Consider the following 24,790-nt stretch of genomic DNA (forward strand, 5'->3'; position numbering starts at 1 on the left):
AATAACAATTACATGATTATATTTTCCTGTTTACTTTATTTTGTGATACTTTCACATAAACAAGGAGTTAGACTAAGTACTCTAGTACTAGTCAATAGAAGGGAAAAGCTATCATATTACTTACAAAACATTCGAGTCTTGGTAGAAGACTACATAGTCATAACAAAACATTCGAGTCTTGGTAGAAGACTACATAGTCATAACAAAACATTCGAGTCTTGGTAGAAGACTACATAGTCATAACAAAACATTCGGGTCTTGGTAGAAGACTACATTTCTTACTTATAGGAAATAAGGGATTTTCTAGGGTTCTTCATACTTACATCAACATTTTCATTTAAAGGTTTACATGGCCTTCATAATAGATTTTCATAAGCAAGACAATGAGACTTAATTACTTATGAATTCACCAGCTTTAAAGCTGATACTCTCTTTCAAAAGAACTTGTATTCTCAGGTCAACAGTAGACAGGTACGATGGCCAGGTTTTGAGAAGACGGAGCAGACAAGTCTCGTCTTTTATTTTGATTGTATATTTTTGGTGTCTTACTACAATGAAAGAACACACATGTATTAAAACTTTACTTATAATGCAATGGATGATGTTGTTGCTTGTTTATTATATTACACTGTTGTGATACTATACATGACGTCCTCCACCCCTAAACGTTTCTGTCGTTCGTGGTTTTGGGGTGTGACAAATCCATTGCATAAAATTTAATGTCATACAAATAATCGATCCATGGAAAGATAAAACAAATCAATAGAAGTTTTTTCCCTATACATTATTATCATATACTAAATAACAAACTTTATTTCATATTCATACATATGATTATATTATTCATTAAAAAAACATATACCTACATCATCGCCTAAAATGTTTTTACATGATGCAAGTTGGCCACTTCATTGATGGATCACCAAGAGGAAGACCAACAACTGCTGTTAAATTTCACAGATATGATAATATTGGATTAATAAAATATTTAAGAAAACAGAAGGCCAGAGTTGTAAATTGTAATAAAACCTACTCTGTGGATTCAACTTTGATCTCGGCTCCTAAATTTCAGTGGCGGTGCCTCTTATTTGGCTCCATATACAAGCTTCATCTAGTGGCTCCACAAGCTTTATATCTTGAAGGATTTCCACTTTCATCCGTATGTCTGTCCTGCCTGTTTGTTTCATAACAACACACCATGATTTTACCTAATATGTTTTTACTAAAGAAAAATAGATACAATGGTGAAGTGAAAGAGCATGTAGTAGAGGCAGTTAATTTATTACCTGGTAACAAGCTGAAATGTTGAATATGATCCGCACGAAGTCCCAAGACACCAAAATTTTAAGCAAACATTTACATACTCCTATTAAAGATTCTATAAAACAAAATTTTATAAGAAAGAATGTTCAAAGAGAAGATGAAGATCAAATTCAACTCACTTTCCAAGAGCTTTCTCATGTACAACAAGGCCAATTCTAGTTCCTTCCAACCCTACACAAAGTATCACATCCAATTAGTAAGTAAACATAAGCATATCTTGCAGGGGTAAAATGGTAATTTGTGTAATTTTATAACCAAACACAAATTACCAGGCAAATACATAAGAACAGGAGAATCTTTTAGAGGCCTGTTATAGGCAACAGGGCAAAACCACCTAAGTGGCCCACCATCACTACTAATTAAACGACTCAAATCCATGGCTATTTTAGTGTAATCTTTCATGGTTTGTGTCCCATAACCATCATCCCACAAAGGTTCCAACTTCTCAGGGGCATTTTTGACACTATTTTTTCCACTATTTTCATAAGATGCTAGTGCTACAACTATATTCTTTCTGTTAACACAAGAAGCTCCATTGATCTTGACTACGCTCCTAAGCGAACCTACACCACAAGAAAGAATGTCCGGTTTATTAGAGTGATAAAAAACTCATACCCCTGTGGAAATTCCTGATTGTAGACAAAGGCTAGGCAAGAACTTGTGTCCAGTCATCCATACTGAATTCAGATATGGTCGACAACCATTTGCATAAAGCCACTGACCTTTCTCAATTTTCCTACAGTTTGGACATTGCATCACTCCCTTCACATTAAATGTAGGCCCAATGCCATAGAAAATAAAAACACAAACTTTTCACTTCCTGGCTTATTGAGCACTTTTGCAATTCCGAACTTGCCCTTGCTCTTGTAGTCTTGATCGAATCACCTACGAGACCCATGATTGTAAAATTTAAAACCACATTGGAATTAGAACTCGCCATAACATCATAGGGGAAATTTAGTCATTTCGAGATTAATGAGATAAGTGAATTGAAGTCACCTCATGTGGGTAGGTCATTAATGAGGCAAGAACTTTAGACATTGAGGAGGCGATTGCGAGTTTCCTAGGGCTAAGTTCGTTAGTAGTTGTATGATCTAACAACTTGAAAAAACACAAGATCAGAATTACTTAAATAACATGTACAACTTTTAATGCATGATGTACACAACTTAATATAGAAGTAACAGAACAGCAATTTTTTTTACTGATAATAGCAATGTACTTTATTTTTTATTTATAATAAAAGTATGATGTTATTAATTTAACATCGTTTATTAAAAAAAATAAAATAAAAATAAAAAAAGTAAAATACTTGGAGTCGTGTCTTTATGACCCACAATGGATTTGTGGTGATTGCAGTGGCGGCTCCAGCACCAGAAGTCGCTATCATGTTTGCCCTGAAAGTAAGGTGGCCCATGCCGTCTCCTTAAAAAAGATGATTTAAAAATTAAACATAAAATAAAAAATAATAAAATAAATGATTTTTATTTATTTATTGAAACATATAAGATATTTTATATAGTGGTATGGTATTAAAGAAATATATATGTGGCAGAACATCTAAAAATGCTTACAAGAGTCCTATTTTTCTAACAATGTTGCAATTGTTCTTGTTGTGTGCGTTTAGGAGCAGTAGAATGGCCCGCACCTGTTGAATTGGAGACATGATCCCCTGTGGCGAAATCCGTCTCTTCCAGTGTACTACAATCTAACGGTTTACACAATCCAAAATCTAATAATCTCAAATGTCCCTATATATCAAGAAACAAATTATCTGGCTTGATGTTTTTGTGTGTTGTTAAAATCCTGTATATAACAAAAAAGGTAATAAAAATATTATTATTTATATATATACTAATTTTAAAATACATGATGAACAGTTCTTGGTTCCTATTGGACAACTTTATTTTTGTTTTTCGTATTTTTTTTGCTACGTGTTATGTTTACAATAGAGATGTGCTACGTGGTATGTTATACTCCCACCTCTACTACTTCCAATTACAAACAGACAGCAATGATCTACCACCGCTGAATACGCCTTCTTCTGACTTTCAATTTCCTTTCCATCATCCAACTCGCATTTCCTTCACTCCTATTTCTTTTCTCATCAGCTTCCAATTTCCCTACCATTTCCTCCTCCACCGCTTCTCCTCTACTTCTCATTCTCTCCCGACAGCACGAGAATCGTTTACTGTTCCGGGCTGGATCAAGGTTGGGTTAGTGTACCCTCCACAACAGGTCATTGTTGGAGAAAATCTTCACATATTTGTTCCATATTTCGGGCTTAACCACATGATCTGGAAAACCCTAGCTTATAATCGACCTGCCAGAAGCTCTCCAGACCAAAAACTACCTACTGAATTCAGTCACCTGATTCCCTGACTACAACCGTTTACTAATACCCGAGAACTCAAATCAAGAATGGTTTAACATCTCAGGCAACATGAGAACTAAAGTAAGAACTAATTTTCTTTGTTATTTATGTCAACCTTTCTTGATTACATGGTGATAAAATACATTTTTTTGTGAAACATCAGTTTTCCAGTTGATGACCAAGGCACTATGAAATTTGTGGTTGAATACTTTAAGGAAACTTATGGGTTTTCCATTCAGCATTTTTAATGGCCATGTCTACAAGTTGGGAAGAGACTCATATAGCTGCCAACACATTTAATAAAAGATGTTTGTACCTGTTCTCAATCCATCAATACCGTATATGAACAAGGTGCTTGAAAGTTCAATTTTCAGCTCACTTTATGATTTTTGACGACTTTAATCTATAACATTCATACTATTCGTTTGTGTAGGGTTAGTAGTAAGGGGATAAGGAGGTGGAATTGATACCAGACCAACAATTTCAAAGGAACCAACTGCCTATTTATGTGAGAGTAAGGTTAGCAATTACTTTCATGCTTACATGTTGGATCTTTTGTATTTTAAAACCATCTTTATAAATTTTCAAGCGAGCACATAATTGCTTTGGGAAGTGGTTTCAAGTTCAACAAAAGGTATGTAAATCTCCTAAAAATATGAAAACCAGTTGTTATAGTGGTTTCTTAAAATAAATTCACACCAAATATCATGAAATTGATGAAAAAAAAATGATTGACTTTGATTATGAAGTAAGAAGGTATGAATTACATTCTGAGTATTGTACAATTGGGTGCTTAATAAACCTTCATATATGGCTCGGATCAAGAAGTAGAGATAGAAAACAACCAAGAAACAACTTATGATGATTTTATAATTATAGAGATTGTAAAGAGGGTATTTACCTACATAGGAAGACCACTGGTGTCATTGGTGGAAACACTGATTGTTATAATTACTATTCTACCATTTGACTTTTTGAAAAGACAGAAGAATGTTTATCCTACTAACACAGTGGAAGATGAAGCACGAGAGAGTTTAAATCCATTTGTTCAGAGACTTGAGAAAATTGAAGAGCTACTTGAGGAACTTAAAAGGAGACCGACTCAAATACCTGTTGAAAAAGTGAATATGTCGTATGATTCCTTGGAGAGGATTAAATTAGTCAAATTTAATCATAATAAAACCGAAAGTGTAAGCCTATTCAAAATGCTCTTAATCATGAAATTATTATTATTATTTTAATTACTATTAAAAATTAAGATTTTGGAATAATGATCGTGTGTCTTGCAGGTACTTCATGCTAGGATCTTTGACTGTTTGGGACCATACTCGCATAAATGAGGTATGCTCAGGGACAAAAAATTCTTTCTTAACTTGAAACATGGACCAAATATGTTAAAGAAGAACTGAAATTGCAAAAGACGAGTTGTACCCATGACCAAAAATGTAATTTAGTTTAATATTCTATTAAATATTGAAATTTAATGCCATTTCAACTTTTTGCCCTCTTTGTCTTTATTTTTTTGGATGAAATACTCACATCTACACACTCTTTTTTCTGTTAAGCTCTCATTTCTCTTATCAACTTGCAGGTATACTTCCATAATTTCCCCTCTGCTTTAAAAATATATATACGCAATCACAATTATTGCCAATATAAATGTTATAATTAATAAAAGTAATATTTTAGAAACCAAATAAGCAACATGTAAAGATAGAAAAGGTGGTGTTGGTTGTGATGTTGGAATCACAAAATCCTTTCACTAACGGATTTGAACATTCCATATAAACCCATGTAAATTATTTATAAGCCTCTCCCGACTATGAAAACATACCCAAACACCCTTTGATTTTTAAATGGAAACTTCGATATTTATAATTTATTTCTGTCAAAAAGTACCTAAATACCCTTTAAAAGCAGTTCAATATGTTTTTTAAAAAGAATCTTTTATAAAACTTAATAAGTCAAATTTAAATATAAATTGTGAGGGGGGTTTTCTGTTTGATTTGGCTCATCTGGATACTTCACAGAAAAGCGAAAAAAATGCAAAGAAGAAATATGGTAAAATACTTTTTACCTTTTATAGCACCCTACTTTCATTTCTTCTTATTAAAAACAGAAGTACAATGCGCTAATCGGTATGTTTTATTTCAGGATTTCCAAACTTCACCTTGATGTCGGTGCATGAGTATACTTCACCTTTACCTTCCATTATTTCTTTGGCAAGTACATCCCCGCAAAGCGGGGATTCTTCCCTAGTTTGATAACAAAACAAAACAAGAATCAAGCTTATAAAACATATAACATATACCTATGTACATAATTATGTTTATAGATGGATTCGATCCCTAAAATTGTTTATGCAACATAAAATCTTACTTCATCTTCGGTTAAGGTATCTTTTCTCATGAGCAATGTTATAAGATACAGATACTCATTGTCTTGGAAAGAACAATATAGTTTCACTATGCAATTGCTGTCCACCTCAGCAAGGAGATTCCTTTTGGATTTTACATGTTCAACCTGAAAATGGGTTTAATAATTTAAATAAAGTTGAAAAGTATTGATGAAGAGATATCAACTTTTATGAATGGAAAATTACATACTTGACCTCTTCGTAAAATTTCTGATTTCTTAAGCTTTTTCATGGCGAGTATAGTGGCCGTTGTTGTCTCCCTGCAGATTCTAACCTCACCAAATGCACCCTTTCCAATCATTATGAGTAGTTCAAAATCTTCAACTCCCATTTTGTGTCTTTGTAAGCGCATGTATTCATTTTCTTTTTTTCTAGAAATCTATTATATTTGAGGCATCTTCATCCATGGCTGGGTTATTTGAATCTTCACCATCACTTATTGAATCCCTCCTTCTAGTATTTGATCTCAACCTATCTTTAGGTTGAAACTTATGTAGCCAACTTCTTGCTGAATCCATCAAGTTCCCTCAGTTAACCCAAGGGTTGCCCTAGAAACCCACCCAAATAGATATTTCAATTCCCACCCACCCAAATAGATATTTCGTTTTAACATGGCTCTCTACAATAAGATTAAGATTAAATTCAAATTCATGATGAAGATTAAATAAGATTAAGATTAAAGTCAAATAAGATTAAGATTGAAGTAACCATAGTCAAATTCATTGCCCTAGAAACCCACCCAAGGTTTTCTCTTGTCTTACCCTCTCTTAAGACGAATCCTAATCTTCAATTAGCTAACATGATAACTGCTTCCAAAAAACAAACAAATATTATTTAGAAATAGGGCTATAGTTTAATAAGATAAGTAGCTACATAAAATAAGAAAGTTTTACCAAAATCACATAACAAAGACACAAACTAAAGTCATATTTGGAAGAGAAGGGACGAACTAACAGGTTCATCATCTGATTAAAAAAAACTTTCAAAATACAGAGTTAGAAATGAAATTAGGGTTAGAAATGAAATTAGGGTTCTAGCCCTTTACCTGGATAGATTCCAGACATGATGAAGAAAAGATAATACACATAGGGCTTCAACATATATTCACATGAAGAGAATTCCAGGAGATGGATTAAAGTGAAACGGGTTGAAAAATTGAAAGTTTAATACGAAATACGACCAATATCTAAGTAGACCTCATGAATTGGATTCCAAATTGAAACTCTAATTTATGTTGAAAAGAGGCAAGAATCAAATGAAGTGGAATATACAATATTCGTTCTTTCAAATCATGTAAAAAGAAAAGATAATGAAGATGAATCATACGGTGTTCAAGAGAAAGAGAGAAACAAAACCCTAGAACGGAAGCGAAGTCCAGAAGATGGTCGGACCAACTAAAAACTAAGGATTTGGAGAACGCTACCAAAAAATAAGTGAAATAGTATCATGCGGGAACTTTTGGATGAAAAGCTACCTCGATTAAGGGAGAGATGTTGGTTTTGTGAAGAGGGAGCAATTAGATGAAGTGAAAGAAGAATAGGAGAGGCAAAAAAAAATTAACAATGGAGGCCTTTCAAATTTTTGGGATTTTCATTTCCCCCAGCTGCAAAAAAGAGAAAACGTCTTTCATTAAAAAAAATATAAAGCGACATTTCTACACGACACCCATATTTAAAAAAGTGCCCTCCGTGTTTTTAATTTTTTTGTTGGACATTAGTTCTAGGGCACACACAAAAGAATGTCCTCTATCCTTCAAATTTTAGAAGAGATGACATTATTTTTACGGCACACGCTTTTGCGTATCGTAAATCAGCGCGTGTCATTGTTAACGCGTCATTAAAGGGCTGTTTTCAGGTAGTGGAGGTTATCCATGCAAATAACCCAAATCTCCATGCACCATCTTATCACACTCTCTCTTCTTCCTCTCTCCTTTTCTCTCGGCCGAATCCAAGCACGCACACACACACACACACTTCATTCAAAATTCTCTCAAAGAAACTCTCTCTCCATTCTCTCCAAATTTTCGAGATCTAAGAGGTATTCAAAGAATTTCTTCCATAAAATCATCATTCAAGGTAAGTTGGTGCTTAAATCTATGATCTAACTCACTTCTTTCCATCAAAAATCATCTCTTAATCCATTCAAGTTCATGATCTTGCATCTTAGAACCCACTAAGTTCGAGATCCATCCAAGGAGCTTGATAGGGCCGAAAATAGCACCAAACTTCTCCAAAATCTTCTTCAAAACCGATCCACAACTCAAGGTGAGTTTCATACCCCTTTCTTTTCGGTTTTTATGAGTTTTATGGGGGAGAATACAAGAAAATGTGTAGATCTATGTGTAAATGTATGATATGTGTGATTTGATGCATGTATGTGTGTGATATCATGTGTTTTGTGATGAATATGTTATCAAAAAGTGTGTAAAAACCGAGATCTAAGACATGAGAAAAGGAAATAAACATAAGCTATTTTACACTAATCAATTCAAGAAAAAATAGTTTATAAGGTTAGGATGAACATACTTGAACATAAAACCCATTTTTGGGCTTAAATTGTCAAAAATACAAACTTGGGGTAAAAATCAACAAGTCAAGGGTTCTTGAAGGTTAAAAGGGGCCAAAACAGTTTCCATAAATATTTTTCTGATTTTTAGAAATTTCTAAGGACTTAAAATGTAAATTTTTAACCGAATGGGCTAATTATGGGCTTCTCGGCCCAGTAAGCCTCCAAATACGAAATTTTACAAGTTAAGGGGCTGGAAATGTAACTTTCTGTAAAACATGGGGTATTTAGCATAAAAAAATGTTTATAAGGGTCAAAAGTGCTTTTCATTATAAAAAACGACTAAAATGCAAACTTTTTAGATTTTGTGCCAAAACTGTATAAGTTGCGAAAAATGGGTCCTTAACCGAGAATCATTATTCTAGAGGGGTTGAAGCTGTCAACTAAATAAACTTTGGGTTAAAAACGGGTTTTCATCAAATAAATTATACAAAAGTGTCAAGAAAAGTATTTTAAGGACTAAAAATGAAACTCTTTTATTAAAAAGGACCAAAAGTGTTATTTTTATAAAAGGAGGGTAATGAAAAGTATCAAACTCCATTTTCAAACAAATTAAGTCACTAATGCAAAATACAAGATCCACGACTACCGACGACACAGAAAAACAAATACATTCTCAACAACAAATATCGTTACAAAACGAATTGATTCGGTCTCGAATTAATAACAAAACAAAATCATAAAACCAAAGCATTTCAATAAACACGCGATAATTATGAGGAGTTAACCTACAAACTTTGGGCTTGGAAGTTTCAAATTATGCTTGTTGGGCCTTGCTAGCCCAATAACATGATCTTTGGGCCCGAAGGGAATACGCTTACGTGTTATTGGGCCTTCTATGACCCAATTCCATGTAAAAGGACTTTCAATAGCTCTAATGTGCTATTGGGCCCTAGTGGCCCATTAGTGCTGCTAGTGAGGTCGAGAAGTCAAATGCGAGTTGGGCCAAGTGTCTTTCGCATTCCCGATAGCCTTGAATAACTCATGGAAATAAAGGGGGCTTCGTATCCTCCTTTCTCCTCGGTTTTTGGGCTTATGAGAAATCAAAGTAAACAGATTCAGGACGATAAACAATAGAAATCAGGGTGGGTGGATTAAGTGAGTAGTAACGGCTGACGCCTTTAAGGATCGTTCGTAATTTGTAGTTATAACCTAGTCATTTTCTTAATGCATGATTATAACAGCTCACAAACCCTAATTAACCCAACGCCACCCGGGTAATCAAAAACATTCGACGTATCGGTATAACAATAAACAAGTCATGTAATTTACGTATTGGGAAAACATCGGGTTTTCCTAGGAAGTTCAACATTTTCACTTGTGTGATGTATTCTAAGTTCAACAATTATACATGTTTTGAAAATCAACAAGCATATTTACGGATCTTCACACTTTTTATAAACAAATACTCTTTTTAGAAAATATCGGATTTTCTGGGTTTTACAAACTTCACCAAATCATTTTACCGTAACATTACTTATGAACTCACCAACATTTCATATGTTGACGTTTTTCAAAATAACATGTATTCTCAGGTAACTGGTAAGCCGAAGAATAAGTACCAAGTTAAGTCATGGTGTCTTGCTTAGATTATCTATCGAACAGTTTATGTTATTGATTTGTAATGTTTAAAACAATGTAAACAATATCAGTTGTAATATTTCAATGCATGATGATGAATTATGCTATGATTCATGTATATTCATTGTGATGGTATTCAATTTAAGTCACAAGAGCCCTCGGACGTTTCCGCCGTCTGGTTCGGGGGTGTGACAGTTTGGTATACAAAGTATACTGTTTTGAAATCACACTTTAAACACCTCACTAAATCCATCCTACACATTACTCTAGTAAGTAGATCAATCAATATAATGACTTGGAATCACTAATAAATCTTATTTACAAATTCACAATGACGACTATGAATATAAATATAAGTTACATTGAAAGCGATATAAGTGTAACTTAGCTTACAAAGGTTTTCCTGACAAACATCTGAAAAGTAAACTGGCAAAACTCTTACATGATAACTACTAATATCAGGCACTCAAGAACCTCAGAGCTTTGCTAAAATACCCTAAATACAAAGAATTTTGGGGCTAAGGAAGTAGAAACTCGAGAGAGAATGTTAGGAAAGGTGTAGGGAGAAAGAATGAGCAGTTGAGGCAATTTATAGGCTGATTTTTCATGAATCGTGCCACACTCCGACTAGGTGTGCACCACGCCCTATCGTGGTCGGCTTCCTATAGTGTGACGCGTGGCGTTCAACAGGTGGAGCGGTGCGCCTCATCTGGAAGCTTGGGTGTCGCGCACTCGGAAAAATTTCAAAAATTCACAACTTGTTCATGTAAACTTCGTTTTTGACGTTCTTTATATCCACGCGTAGCTATCAAATAGATCCACAACTTTCGTTTAGACTCCATCGACCATTTCTCACTATACTCTTTTATTTATTATTTTAGAAGGCTTAGACTGCTAAACTCCATTTAATATTCATATATTTTTCATATTATATTCATTCTCGACTGTCTTTATATCGACAAACTCTTATTTATGAGATATTCAACTCTTGTTTAGATTGTTTTGTCTAAAAATCGACCGATTCAATTTTCGATTTCTGTGTCCGCGCTACTGCGTTGAAATTTCGAAGAATCATAACTTCCTCATATGAAGTCAGATTTGGACGTTCTCTATATGCACACTCACGGTTTTACGATTACTATGACTTTTGTTTAGGTTTCTTAGGGTAATAAGTAACTTATCTAAAATTCACTTTTTACGACGCACATAAATATGTTGGTTTAATCAAGAAACTTCGAATAAGCATAACTTCTTCATATGAAGTCGGATTTCAAAGTTCTTTATTTGTATGAAATCCTTGTCACATATACTATTACTTTGGTTAAGATTGTGTATCCTAAATAATTTTCTATCAAAATGTCGTTTTATAGCCGAATCTGCAGGCGTTACAATTATCTCCTCCTTTGGATGATTACGTCCCGGAATCATCAGCAAAAAAAGGCTTGTATAATGATCTCACACATTACCTTTCCATCCTAGGTAATAACCATAACTCTTATATCGTTTCAAATGAGTTTCTAGCTCTTGGACTTCTTGACTGATGGCGGTGCTTAAACGTGCAATTGCCCTTCCTTCTTTGTTGGACCGTCAGTCCTAACTTTCGAATAACCATTCGATCTTCATCATAAAGCCCTTCTCATTCACAAACGGATTGGATCTATGGTATGGTCTTTACTTCGATTATCGTAACAAATTGAATGGTCATGCTCAAATGGCCTTCCATCGCATGATGCAATGGCTAGACACGGGTCTCTTTGATCCTGATTCCTGCATGGAAGATACCTCCCTAAATTTTCTAGTGTGATATAATCATAGCAAAGCATGTAGTGCTTCTAGCTACAGGTTGCTTAGTCTTTACGATAACTCTGATACTTCAGTTGATCACTTCGTTTGTCTTTTCCTTCAATCTCCTAACTTAAGTCGTATGCTACATCAAAATTGGTTCTCTGAACCGAGTAACTTACTTCTTAGGTTTTATCTTAGTCATACTTGATTTGTTATGACCACTAGGGTCTCAATATATTCATCTTCCTTAGTCATTACCAAAACGATGGTAACGACGGAAATGAATAAAACAAACTCAACTGCTGGTGCCTTAGTAACCTTGTAACTCTTTCTGATCCAAGTGCGAGTCCTGTGGTTCCGGTAGTATAGGCCTCTACTACGTTTCAAGCCTACTCATACTCGTCCCATGAATTCACTTGTATTTATCTAAGTTACTACACACAACGACTTCAAAACAATTTAACACATATGGCAGTGTAACATAATTAGGGATGTATTATTTCTTGAAAACGATTACATGTTTATTCAACTTTACAAAACGTTATGCCTCTTTCATCAAGCTACATCACATAATACTATCTATATATCCGATGACCATTTTGTATCTTAGACATCCTAGATAATCAACTTCTTTCTATTGGCTTCCTGAGGGTACATTTGCTTCCTCCTTTACCACCCTAAGAGTCATCTGGGAAACTCGTGAAACTTTTTTCTTCTTTGGGAAGTCCTTCACTGATTGTCCTTCTTCTTTACATTGAAAACATACCCTTTCAATTTTTCTACATTCATTAGCATAATGAAAAGTTATTCCACACTTGTAGCATAGTACATCCTCTTTGCATTGACCAAAATGCTTCTTTATGCATCCTTTACACCATTTTGACTCGGTGTTTTACCCATTATTCTTATCGTTGGGGCTAGGTTTTGAAAAGATACTCTTTTTGTTGGACTTTGAGGATCCTTCATTAACCTTCTTCTCTACGACTTCAACTTGGGTTGTGGTTCTTCCTTTGATCATGTGCTCAAGAGATTCAAGAGATTTGGCAATTTGGATGGTTGTTGTCAGATTGGTTGCTAGTTGTTAGATTAATGTCTAAGTCCATAACTATATTTGGTATGTACTTCACCCGACCCGACATGGTCCATTTGGGTTGCACTTCACCGACACAATTTATATGGATAATCTTTTGAGAATAGTATATTTACGATTATATTAGTATATTATAAGTTCCAATATATTAATATGGAATCATATTATTTAATTAGTATTGATCAAAAATTAATTTAGAATTAATTAAGTGATCAAAATGAACTAATTAACTATGGACTCTTAGATATATGTGTGTGATGGGCCAAGTTCATTTAGGTTGGGCTAAGCTTTCATGGATAGTCCATGGAGTGTTTAACCCATGGATCATATGAAATGAAAGGTCATGGGTTTAACCCTAGTCTCCACACAATATAAAGATGTCCTTGGTTAGTGAAATTGGCACTAATGTGGGTACACTAAGAGGGCTAGCCGATTTCACTAGAGAGAGCCAAAGTATTCTTATTCTCAAGGTTATTCCAAGGTGTTTTGGTGATTTCTGATTCCACTTGAGACTTCCACACTATTGGGACTAAGCTCTTAAAGCTTGAATACATCAAGCTACATCAAAAGGTATGTCATCTAACTAATACTTTGTAGTATAAGAGCTTCATAATATGCTAGATAGGATTAAAGCCTTGGAAAGTTCTTATTTGCATGTATGATAGAGAAAACATAGATCCAAGGTTTATAGGGTTGCATGTACACCATAGGAGTGTTAGAATGCTCAAAAATCATCAGTGGTATCAGAGCCTAGGCTTGCTTTCTCTTATACTTGATGCAACTAGATTATTCGAAGCCAAGAATCTGTCAGAGCCTAAAACTCGACGAATTCTAGTAGAAAACTCAACGAGTTCATGTATTAGAGCATGAACTCGATGAGTTCCATGAAGAACTCGACGAGTTTAGCCTCCAGACAGCATATCTTCGTGGTTTTTGGTTGGAATTGGACTAGGAACATTACCATAAGCTGCTTTTTGAACTTATAAACTTGTTTTTGATGTGGTAATATTCATGGTAATCCAATTTCAAAGATAATTGTTAATAGATTCAAGTTTTGTAGTACTTTAAAAGTCATGCTAATTACATGAAAAAGTTTGATGTGAATTATCTTTGTTCATATGAGTTGCTTAGATTAATAGATAAGTTAATTGATTATGTATTTTCAATACATTTTAATCTAAGAGATGATTCTAAAATGTGTTTGTGTAACTTGTCCTCAAGTTACATGAAATGTCACATTTAAATTTCTTAAAACTCATAAAAGATGGCAAAGGTTACAAAATCAAGAGTCTTGTTCTCAACAATGGTTTTATGACTCCATAACTTGTCCTCAAGTTATAGAGGTTCAAGAGTCACTTTATTAAGTAAAAAATGTGTATCCTTAATTAAATCCATAAGTTACAAAATAAAGAAAAGTTACATTCTTTTATTAGTTTAAAGTCTTCCATAACTTGTACTCAAGTTATGGAACTTGAAGAGTTTTTTAATTAAAACTAATTTAAACACATAAGTTATGAAATTAATTAGTTTTGAATAGTTTCAAAACTTGCCCTTAAGTTTTGGAATTTGAAAAGTTTTCACTTATGAATACTTTAATGCCAAGTTAGCCCTTAGAATTTTAAAAGTTAAAATTTAACCCTTATACTTTATAATATTATAAGTTAATATATATATATATATATATATATATATATGTATAAGAGTAAAGTTATTCTTACCATTAGTAGGCCTCATTCACGAAACCGGTCTATAAGGGGGGTATAAGGTTACTGTCTATAAAATGACAGTTTAATGAGTGTCCACTCTCACCCACCGCTTCCTTGACAGATGGAGGGTCGTTAGCCGAACGGGTAGGACAAAGACTATAAATTCTCCCTTCATTAAAAGTATTAATGATAAATACTAAGTAACTAAACCTTTTATAAATACCCAATCTTAGTTACTTAGGAAAATGTGAATAAGGTGCTAATCCATGAAATTACACTTTGCACTTTGTTTAAGTCGGTTAGTGGAGCGTGTGTGGTTAACCGGCACACTAACTCGTATTTAACAAGGTAAACAAAGGGTAACTTAATGTTTATCATAGTATCGATGGAGCGTGTGTGGTTAACCGGCACATCGATTGAGGGGTAAACACTTAAGGGTACCAAGTAATTTGCATGGTTACTTCACACCTTGTTTTGTGATCCTCGGCATCCCTATCACAAAACCTAAAGGGCACACTCGAGATTGAAACATGCCATTGAAATGTTCAATGAATCTCAAAAGAACTAGGAGTTTCAAAAGCAATTAAAAACCTAATAATACATTTCGTTTATCTTGGTGGAAATTAGTGAATCGTCATTCACCTACCTTTAAATATTCTATAGCTTGGATTACGGCATCCCTCTTCCAAGTTATAAAATATTGTGTTGAGTCCTAGCCTTAATATTTCATATTGGGTGTTATATTAAGGACTTTAAATCAACTAACTTGAATATCTCCAAAAAGATGTCTAGTTCAGACATCTATGATCTTCCCAAATCTCTTGGAACTTCGCTTCCTCCACCTCCTCCAGTTATTCTCCTTAACCCACAAGTTCAAGGTCACGCAAGCCCTATTGGCATGGCAAGGTCTAGGTGTGATCACATCTTGGATATGACGTCACATATTGACAAGCCGGGAGAGTTGGGTGTCAAAGTCTTGAGAAATTTGGTGGTTCAATCACTTTCTAAGTCATATAGTGAGTTCCCTTTGGGACTCCTATGAAACAAACTATGACAAGACCCTTAATGATCTTATCTATTTGCTTGGTGCTGCTGAATCAGAAATGATTTGGAAGGCTAGTAAAGCAAATTTGATTATAAGATCAACTTCCCAAAACTTAATGGACATTGAAAATGGTGACATTGGAAATCCAGAAAAAGCATTCTCTTCCCAATGGAAAGGGATCGGCCATAGTCAACTCAGTTGACCAAATGCTAAATAGAAAGGCTAAGTCTGAGATTATCCCATGTACCATTCCCAAAGGATTCATATGGTTCTATTGCCAAAAGGAAAGGGCATTGGTTGCGAAGCTGCCAAATTTACTTGAAACATCATAAGGCTGGTAAAGTCAATAAGTTTGACTCTACTTTAGGTAAAGTCCACTATCTAACTCGGTTAAGTTTCTATTCTGAGATTCTTATTACATGATGTGACTAGGTCACATGTTGATGTTTTAAGAATCAAAGGAAAAGTGAAGGAAACTAAAAGAAAGAGTATGCTGAATCTGATCGCGAAGATGTATTTTTATTGCTTGATTGAAGATCAGATTCTTGAGCTACTTCTTCAGAGTTATGATAGATTGCTAGGAAACATGTAATAACATAGTTTTCATTTCAAGTTACATTGTAAGGAAAAAGTTTTTTCCGTATTTTAAAATAATTAAAAGTTTATTTTACTTTATTTTTATCTCCTTACAATGACATTCATTAAAACTTGATGTTTGTATGTTTATAGCAATATTGGAAATATGAATTTGATTCTTTCATTTGTGGTAGTGTCTAAATTTACCAAATAAGGAAATATTCTCATCACCCAAGTTTTCAACTAGACTGAAACTTGGAATCATACAAGGTGTTGAGTGTGATGTGTGAGAATTTTCAACTTTCGAAAATTAAGACGAGTTCCGTGTTCACATGTATATGTGACTCAAGAGAAGGACTAAGGGATCAAGTACACTTTCTTGTGCACTTGTCAACGTCTACCACAAAATATGGATAAGACTATTCATCATGATTTACTAAAGTTTAGTAAATATGGTTACACTTACAAGTTTAAGTGTAATTCTGATACATTGAAAAATTTCGATGTATGGCAGAACGAATGAGAAGAATCAAATTAGGCAGAAGGAGAAAAGTTTCTCAAATCTGAAAAGATGGGAGAGTACTTTAGTATCATGTTTTAAGATCATCTTAATGATTTTGAGACCTTATCACAATTCATCCTCTAAGCGAATTATGATAGTTAAGAAGAGGAGTTATGAATTGTTGATGTGGTTAAATCAAGAAGATGATTCATAAATCGTTCCAAAAACAATTTTTAGAGTTATACTCTAAGATTGTAACTTGAGTGACATGTCTTAAAGAAGGTTTAAAAAACACTTGTCAAATGTAAGAGTAAAAGTTTTCTACTCTTGTACATTTGAAATTGGTAATTTGTGATATTTTGGATAAAACAAAGATCAACTAAGGCCAATTGTGTTAAGTGTCTGTCTTGATTATAATCTACACTGTCTCTTGAATATTTGGCAAGAAAGTCTTATAGGTCAAGGAGACAGTGGGAGTCTAAAAGATCCTAAAAGGGTTTCAAGAAGTAATCAAGAATAAAAACTTGTATTTCATCACTAGCACACGACTTGAGATTTATAACCTATCATGTTGACATATTCTGTGCCCATTCCAGTTAAGTTGGCTATACATTTGAGTTCTAAATGTTCTCAATTGTTTGCATAGCTAATTGGAAGCAATGGGAGGCCCTTGAGCTGCCAGGTGGCAAGAAGTTAAGATTGCACAAGTTCAATCCATATGAGTTAGGATTTGTCACTAACCTAGTCTTGTGATTATGGTTTTGAAAAATTCACGTGGATAAGAACACATACACCATAAAATCTAAGTGTCATAAGGTTTCTCTCCGATTCATGAAAATGATTGTGAGGAAATTATTTCACTAAGTAGATTTTAAGTAGATAGAAATTGTGATATTTGCAGTTCTCAAAGTCGTTAGTGGAGCGTGCTTGGTTAACCGGCACACTAACATTGACTTATGAGAAATGACAAAAGGTCTAAACAATTGAGACTATGATTACGACATCCCTTTTCATAGTTCTGAAATTGTTTAAGACACACCTGTGAGCTATCTAGGATAAGGTGTATAATTTTGATAAAGTCTTATCAAAGCAATCTAGTATCAGAAATCTGAACTTTGGTAAGAATGTCAATAAAGTATTAACTTCTAGAGGTCCAACTGTTTTCTGAATTGGATATGACTAAAGTGATTAAGCAATTGTCGAGGACAATCTAAGGTTTACCGAAGATTGGTTGCTCAAGGACAGTTGGAAGTATACTATTAATATTGGAAGGACCATATTGACATAGTCTGAAGAGAGGCAACTCTTGTTCAGAAGTGGTAGTCAAAATGGCAATATAGAGTTGTCTTCTTAGGTGGAAGCAATATGTGTAAGGTTAAAGAAACTTAATGCAAGAAGCATGTTCAAAGCAATGCGCTTTGAATCTGCGACATCATTTCCATGGAATTGCTCTCTATTGTGATACTCTGTAATGATTGTTGCCAATTCTTTGTGGCTTTGTGCATAATCATTACAAGAGGAACAATGCATATAAGTTTAAAATCAAAACAGATTTCGATAAATGATAGGAATTTGGAATTCTTACATTTAAGACAAGGAATTGGGAGTGTGAAAAGAGAATCTTTGAAATTATGTTCAATTGATCTAATTCACAAAGAAAATGATCGTAGACAAACATAGAGTTCATACTTGGTGTATGGCAAAACTATTGTTTAGAAAAACATAGTGTACATGCTTAGAGCATGGGACAACTAGTGTTTTTTAATTCAAGTATAAAGTTGATAAAACCGAAACAATGAATAATGAGTAATCATTATGGTGATAAATAGAAAGTGTTTTATTTATATTCATAGGTTTTGATACCATATTAGATTCATTTATTATTGTGTTTCACTTTGCATGTTTTGACTCCCATAATAACTAGGTTACTCTACCGGAATGACTAAGTTATTCAAACCATCCACAGTCGGTCATATGGTTGAAGTAGATATGAATCAAGACTATCATGGGTTGGCTTGTAGAGGTCCAAGTTGGTGGACAAAGTTGTGCCACAACACTCATGAGTGCTCATAAGTTCTGAGTATTGGATTCAACCCGCGCTCATTTGAATCACTTCATGGATTTTATCACGAGTGATCATGAGACGATAATATCTTATATTCTTCAAACCTAGAGATATGTGTTGTTACTATGAGATGATAGTACATTTATTGCACGAAAATGCATTGGTAACTCGATGTTATAAAACGTGCCTTTGTGTATGATTTAACAAGTAGAAGATCAAGCATATGAGTCGAAGTTTATCCATTCCTTTTACCTTCAGGATAAAAGCGATATCTGTGGGCCGCTCGATGATTTAATGATGATACATGTGAGTGCTTGGCCAATCTAGGATTGATTTGATTTGTTCAATCAGTCAGTCGTCATGAATCGGAAATCGGGAAACAACAAATGGATAGAGAGAATGATTATAATCCATGTCTCAGTCCATATGATATCCAGAATGGAGGAATATATGATCCCTTATCTAATGGACAAGTCATTGACAAAGGTTAGAGTTTGTTGACAAGATCAGAGTTCGACAACGGCTTTAAGAGCTACGATTGCCAGGTAGGTTTTGAAGTCATAATCAATAATAGTTTTTGAGTTATCCAAGTGGGAGACTATTGGATTAATGTCTAAGTCCATAACTATATTTGGTATGTACTTGACCCGACCCGACATGGCCCATTTAGGTTGCACTTAACCGACACAATTTATATGTATAATCTTTTGAGAATAATATATTTATGATTATATTAATATATTATAAGTTCTAATATATTAATATGGAATCACATTATTTAATTAGTATTGATAAAGAATTAATTTAGAATTAACTAAGTGATCAAAATGAACTAATTAACTATGGACTCTTAGATATATGTGTGTGATGGGCCAAGTTCATTTAGGTTGGGCTAAGCTTTCATGGATAGTCCATGGAGTGTCTAACCCATGGATCATATGAAATGAAAGGTCATGGGTTTAACCCTAGTCTCCACACTATATAAAGATATCCTTCGTTGGTGAAATTGGCACTAGTGTGGGTACACTAACAGGGCTAGCCGATTTCACTAGAGAGAGCCAAAGTATTCTTATTCTCAAGGTTATTCCAAGGTGTTTTGGTGATTTGTGATTCCACTTGAGGCTTCCACACTATTGGGGCTAAGCTCTTAAAGCTTGAAGACATCAAGCTACATCAAAAGGTTTGTTATCTAACTAGTACTTTGTAGTATAAGAGCTTCATAATATGCTAGTTAGGATTAAAGCCTTGGAAAGTTCTTATTTTCATGTATGATAGAGAAAACATAGATCCAAGGTTTATAGGGTTGCATGTACACCATAGGAGTGTTAGAATGCTCAAAACTCATCACTAATTTCACCATTCGACCGAAATATGTTGGTAGTCCATTAGCAAACCTTTCGACCTTGGAGGGTTCGATAGGAACCAGGTGAGAAGCTAACTTATTTTCTTAGTAATGTTGCAGCGTACTTAGTAACACTTATGTCTCTTTTCTTCATATTCTAGAATTCCTTGCTCATTTCAAACATGTCTCTTTCTGAACAGTATTCCCTTTTTAACTGTACAACAAAGTCTTCGCATGACATCTTCCATGCTTCTCCTTTCGGCATAGTGACGACCATTCTTTTCCACTACTTAAGACACCAGTTTGTAGTTGTCTAGATGTAAAAAATGTCTTCCGTCTGTCACTATAGTCGTAACTCTCAAATGTCATCTCCATTTTATAAATCCAATCCATAACTAACACTGGTGTTGGCTTTCCAAAAAGGCTTGGTGGTTGGGATGCCATGAAGTCTTCATGCCTGCATCTATCTCGAACAACTTCTTCATTTGTATTGTCCTTTCTACTTCTTCATGGTTCAGCCTATCTAATGGCTCTACTACAGTTTCCATCTTCTAACTGTTACTTATTCAACTCATATTTCACAACTAGTGCAGTAAGTGCATCCTTATTCTCTTGAAGTAGTTGTCTTGTCTCATCTATTTGTTGGTCTAGCATTTCTTGCAACATTTCTAGAACTCCTACCACTATGATGGGTTTGGGTGCAATTGCAACGATTGGTGCCGGCGTAATCACATGCTTAGGCTTAGGCTGTCGACTTCCATTTACATTTGCTAGTCCATTACGGGTCCTCGCCATGACATTCTATACACCAGCACAATCGTTCAGGGTACTAGAATCGCAAGTATATTTTGATACATAAGATTTTAGTTATGTTTTAGACATATGATCATGCTTATCACTCCGAAAAGTTATATGCCAGTTCTGTTGAGTATTATTTATTGTGTCATTGGGCCTGTTTGTTCAGTCCATTTGAATAAACGAGTTGGGCCTGTACACTCGTATTTATTGCTAGGGTTAGAGTATATAAGGTGAATACATGCATCATATTTTTGTTAACTCTGATATTATCTTGGTAACCCTATTTTACGCCTCTACAGAAGTAATTCTTTATCGAGTTCTTCTGAGGCATGACTGTTAATCATTCAACACCAGTTTGATCTGTATCATGTTCTTATTCTTTATCTTTTAAATCTATTCGATCTGTAAGGTGTTAATCATAACAACTGGTATCAGAGTAGGAGACTGTGTAATCTATGTGCATCTCTTCTGTTTATAGAGTTTTAGGGTTTCCATTAATATAGGATCTAACTCAGTTGTCTTCTTTGTTATTCTGACGACTAAAAGAGATCTTAATATTACCCTATAAACAATCTTTCTTTACACCTTTGATTAATTACAGACATCAAAAGGTTATTCACCATGCAGAATGACGATTCAAACATCAACTCCTTGAATATCTCAAGCAGCATTGGATCAACAACCAGAATCCCGATTCTTTTTCCTCACGAATATGAAGTCTGGGCGATGCACTTTGAAGATTATATTCTACGCTCAGAACAATATGGTTATCGGATGTGGGAGGCAATCACTCTAGGTCCGTTTTTTCACAAAGAGACCAATAGAAAAATCAAAACCCATAGAGAATACAACCAACTACTCCTCAATATGAAGGACATGCCTCAAGACGAGAAAGACAAATTCATGAGCAATATTAAAGCAATGAGAATCATTAGATTCACTTTCCAAGCATATACTTTCCATCTCGTGAGCTCTTGTGACACAACGAAGGCCATTTGGGATAGGTTGAGAGAGCTATACTCCACAGACGCAAATCTAGAGCATTCAACTCAAACGCTCTTGCTATCCGAGTTTGGCGAATTCATTCAAAAGCCTAAAGAAACACTGACTGCCACGTTCAATCAATATAATCATCTTCTCACCAAAATGATGAAGCATGTTATAGGACATGAACTGATTGAGCAAAAGGTCACGTTCATGAACGGACTGCGATCAGAGTGCAAGGCAGTAGTGTCAACTATTAAAGCACACGAACAGTTCAAGAACTATACTCTTACGAAGCTTGTGGGTATTCTGAAGGCATGGGATATTGAAGTGACGGAAGAAGCGAAGGTGGTTTTTGGAATGGGGTCTTTAGCCTTAGTTGCGAAAGGCAAGACAATGGCTGCTGATGGATCTGGATCAAATCACTCTTAGCATGAGCTCTCAAACGAAGATTGTGCTTTAATGGTGTCAAACCCAAAGCAGTTTGCTAGAAAGAAGTTTCCCCTCAAGTAAAAACAGAAACTAGCAGGGAAGCTATAGCTTGGAGAAAGTGAAAGATGAGAATAGGAGTGGTTCTCAGAAAGAGGAAGAGAAGAAGGACAAAAAGGTGGTTGGTGACTCTGAATATGATTGTAACTATTGTCATGGAAAAAACCATCTTGCCAAGAAGTGTATGCTATGAAGGTAGAATGAGAATAATGAAGGAGAGGATGAGGAAGATTACCATCTGAGAAAGCTGGAGGAGATCAAGAGGAAGAAAGCTAATGATAATTCTATGCCGGTGTTAATTGTGTAGGAAAATATGGCTGAAGGCGAGTTTGGAGGAGTGGAGGTCTGGTCGAGAGACTCCGAGGATTAAGAAGTTCGCAAGCCCAGACACGGAAGGGCATTTGTAGCAAAAGAGGCAAGTTCCCAGCTCTCAGGAAGATGTTTAATGGTGACTGGTGGAAGTTCGCAGATGCAGGAGAATGTTGGCGGAAGTGAGAGAAGGGATGATAATTGTGTTGTTGCACGACCTGATCCAGAACAAATCAATGAGTGTGAACATCTGATCAATAAGGTACATTCCATTCTCGAGTCTCTTAATATTCTTGTATCTAGATATGAAACTGAGTTAAGCAACTTAAAGTTCACCTTTTCAAGTATAAGCGATAGTTTAAAGCGAACCCGGTTGACAAACTCTAACCTAACTAATCAATTGAGCAGGGCTACATCCAAGAGTGATGAGAGACGTATGTGGATTCAGAGGATCGAGTCAGATTTGTCTAAGTCTAGGGATGAATCTATTTATTTGCAAAGAGATAATCTTATGCTTTTGAAACAGCGCAACATTTTTTGTTTAATTGCAAAATGGATTTACTTTAATATCACTCAACTACACCTTGATTGTGAAATTGGTAAGAAAATTCACAAGATGATTTTTCCATTTCTCGAATTAAAGGAAGATGAAATAGACACAGACTGCTACAAATGCGAATCTATCGTTTCGGCTGAAGAAACTTCTGATGCGTACAAATATAGACTTGAATGAATCGAAAATTACATTAAGTCCAAGGACCACAAAAATATGTTGAAACAAATCTTGGATGAGAATGATAAAAAGCAGATTAAATCTGATACTGTATAGAAAATTGACTCATTGAATGCCAAGTTGAGTTCAGAAAATAAATTGAATGTTGAAAACAGTTCTGAATGTTGAAAACAGTTCAGAATTCATTAAAAACGAACTTCAACCTGCGAAATCTCTTATTTATGAAAATTCAGTTGATTTCGCAAGAATTTCTCAAAATAAACCAAAATTTTTGAAAGAAAAAGCAACTGTTTTTCCAAATGTCCAAACTACTCCAAATCAAGTTGTTAAAGTTAATGGAGTGACCAAAACTCAAAATGTCGAATTAAAGTCCATTGTTGACGAAGATAACAAGGATGGTTGCGAAGAGTTCTTCTGGTCAGCCCCAATAGATAATGCTGATGAAACTATTGACTTATCCGAAAGGACCTCATGGAAAGAGAAGGGAAGATACATGGCTGAACCCATAAATAATCGATCAGCATTTGAAAAAGGTATCCCAAGTGGTACCAAAGAAGTTCGCAGAGAATCCAAACCAGTGAAGAGCGAATAAGGTGTGGTAAAATCAAAACCAAATGTGAATATTCACAAGTCGTCTAAGCAACTTGCAGATCAAAAACGACAAAGAAATGAGAGGTATAAAAGAAATCTCAATGAAAGGAAGCAATTTTGGCAATCCCAAAATTTTGGCTATGTTCGCAACGAAAGAAGGTTTAATCACAATGTGAAAGTACCTTCGCAGGTAAATCCCAGTCAATGTTCGCATTGCTGCTCTCACGGTCCAAGGGACTCTCAGCAAAAGAGGACTCCAAAACCCTTCTTCACAAAGAAACCAATGGAGAGACCAAAGCCTTATCACTCTCAATCCACGAAGTCTACACCCAATGAAATCAAAGGCAAGGGAAAACTAGTTTCAGAGCTGAAAGTTCCAACCAAGACAACGAATGCTAACCCTAAGGAAACTGAAAAGAAGTTCGTTAAGAATCAAGCTAACACCAAGGTCAAATCTTCTGATTCTGAAGAAACGAACTTAAAAGATAACAAAATCAAAGTTCTTACCATCAAACG

At 34.8% G+C, this 24,790-nt stretch overlaps 1 pseudogene; it reads right to left on the minus strand.

Moving 5' to 3' along the window:
- Window positions 1–2,709: 2,709 nt before the first annotated feature.
- Window positions 2,710–20,918, minus strand: LOC111897197 (uncharacterized; annotated as a pseudogene).
- Window positions 20,919–24,790: the final 3,872 nt, after the last annotated feature.

Source organism: Lactuca sativa, chromosome 5 (genome assembly GCF_002870075.4).
Source record: "Lactuca sativa cultivar Salinas chromosome 5, Lsat_Salinas_v11, whole genome shotgun sequence".
Classification (NCBI taxonomy): Eukaryota; Viridiplantae; Streptophyta; class Magnoliopsida; order Asterales; family Asteraceae; genus Lactuca; species Lactuca sativa.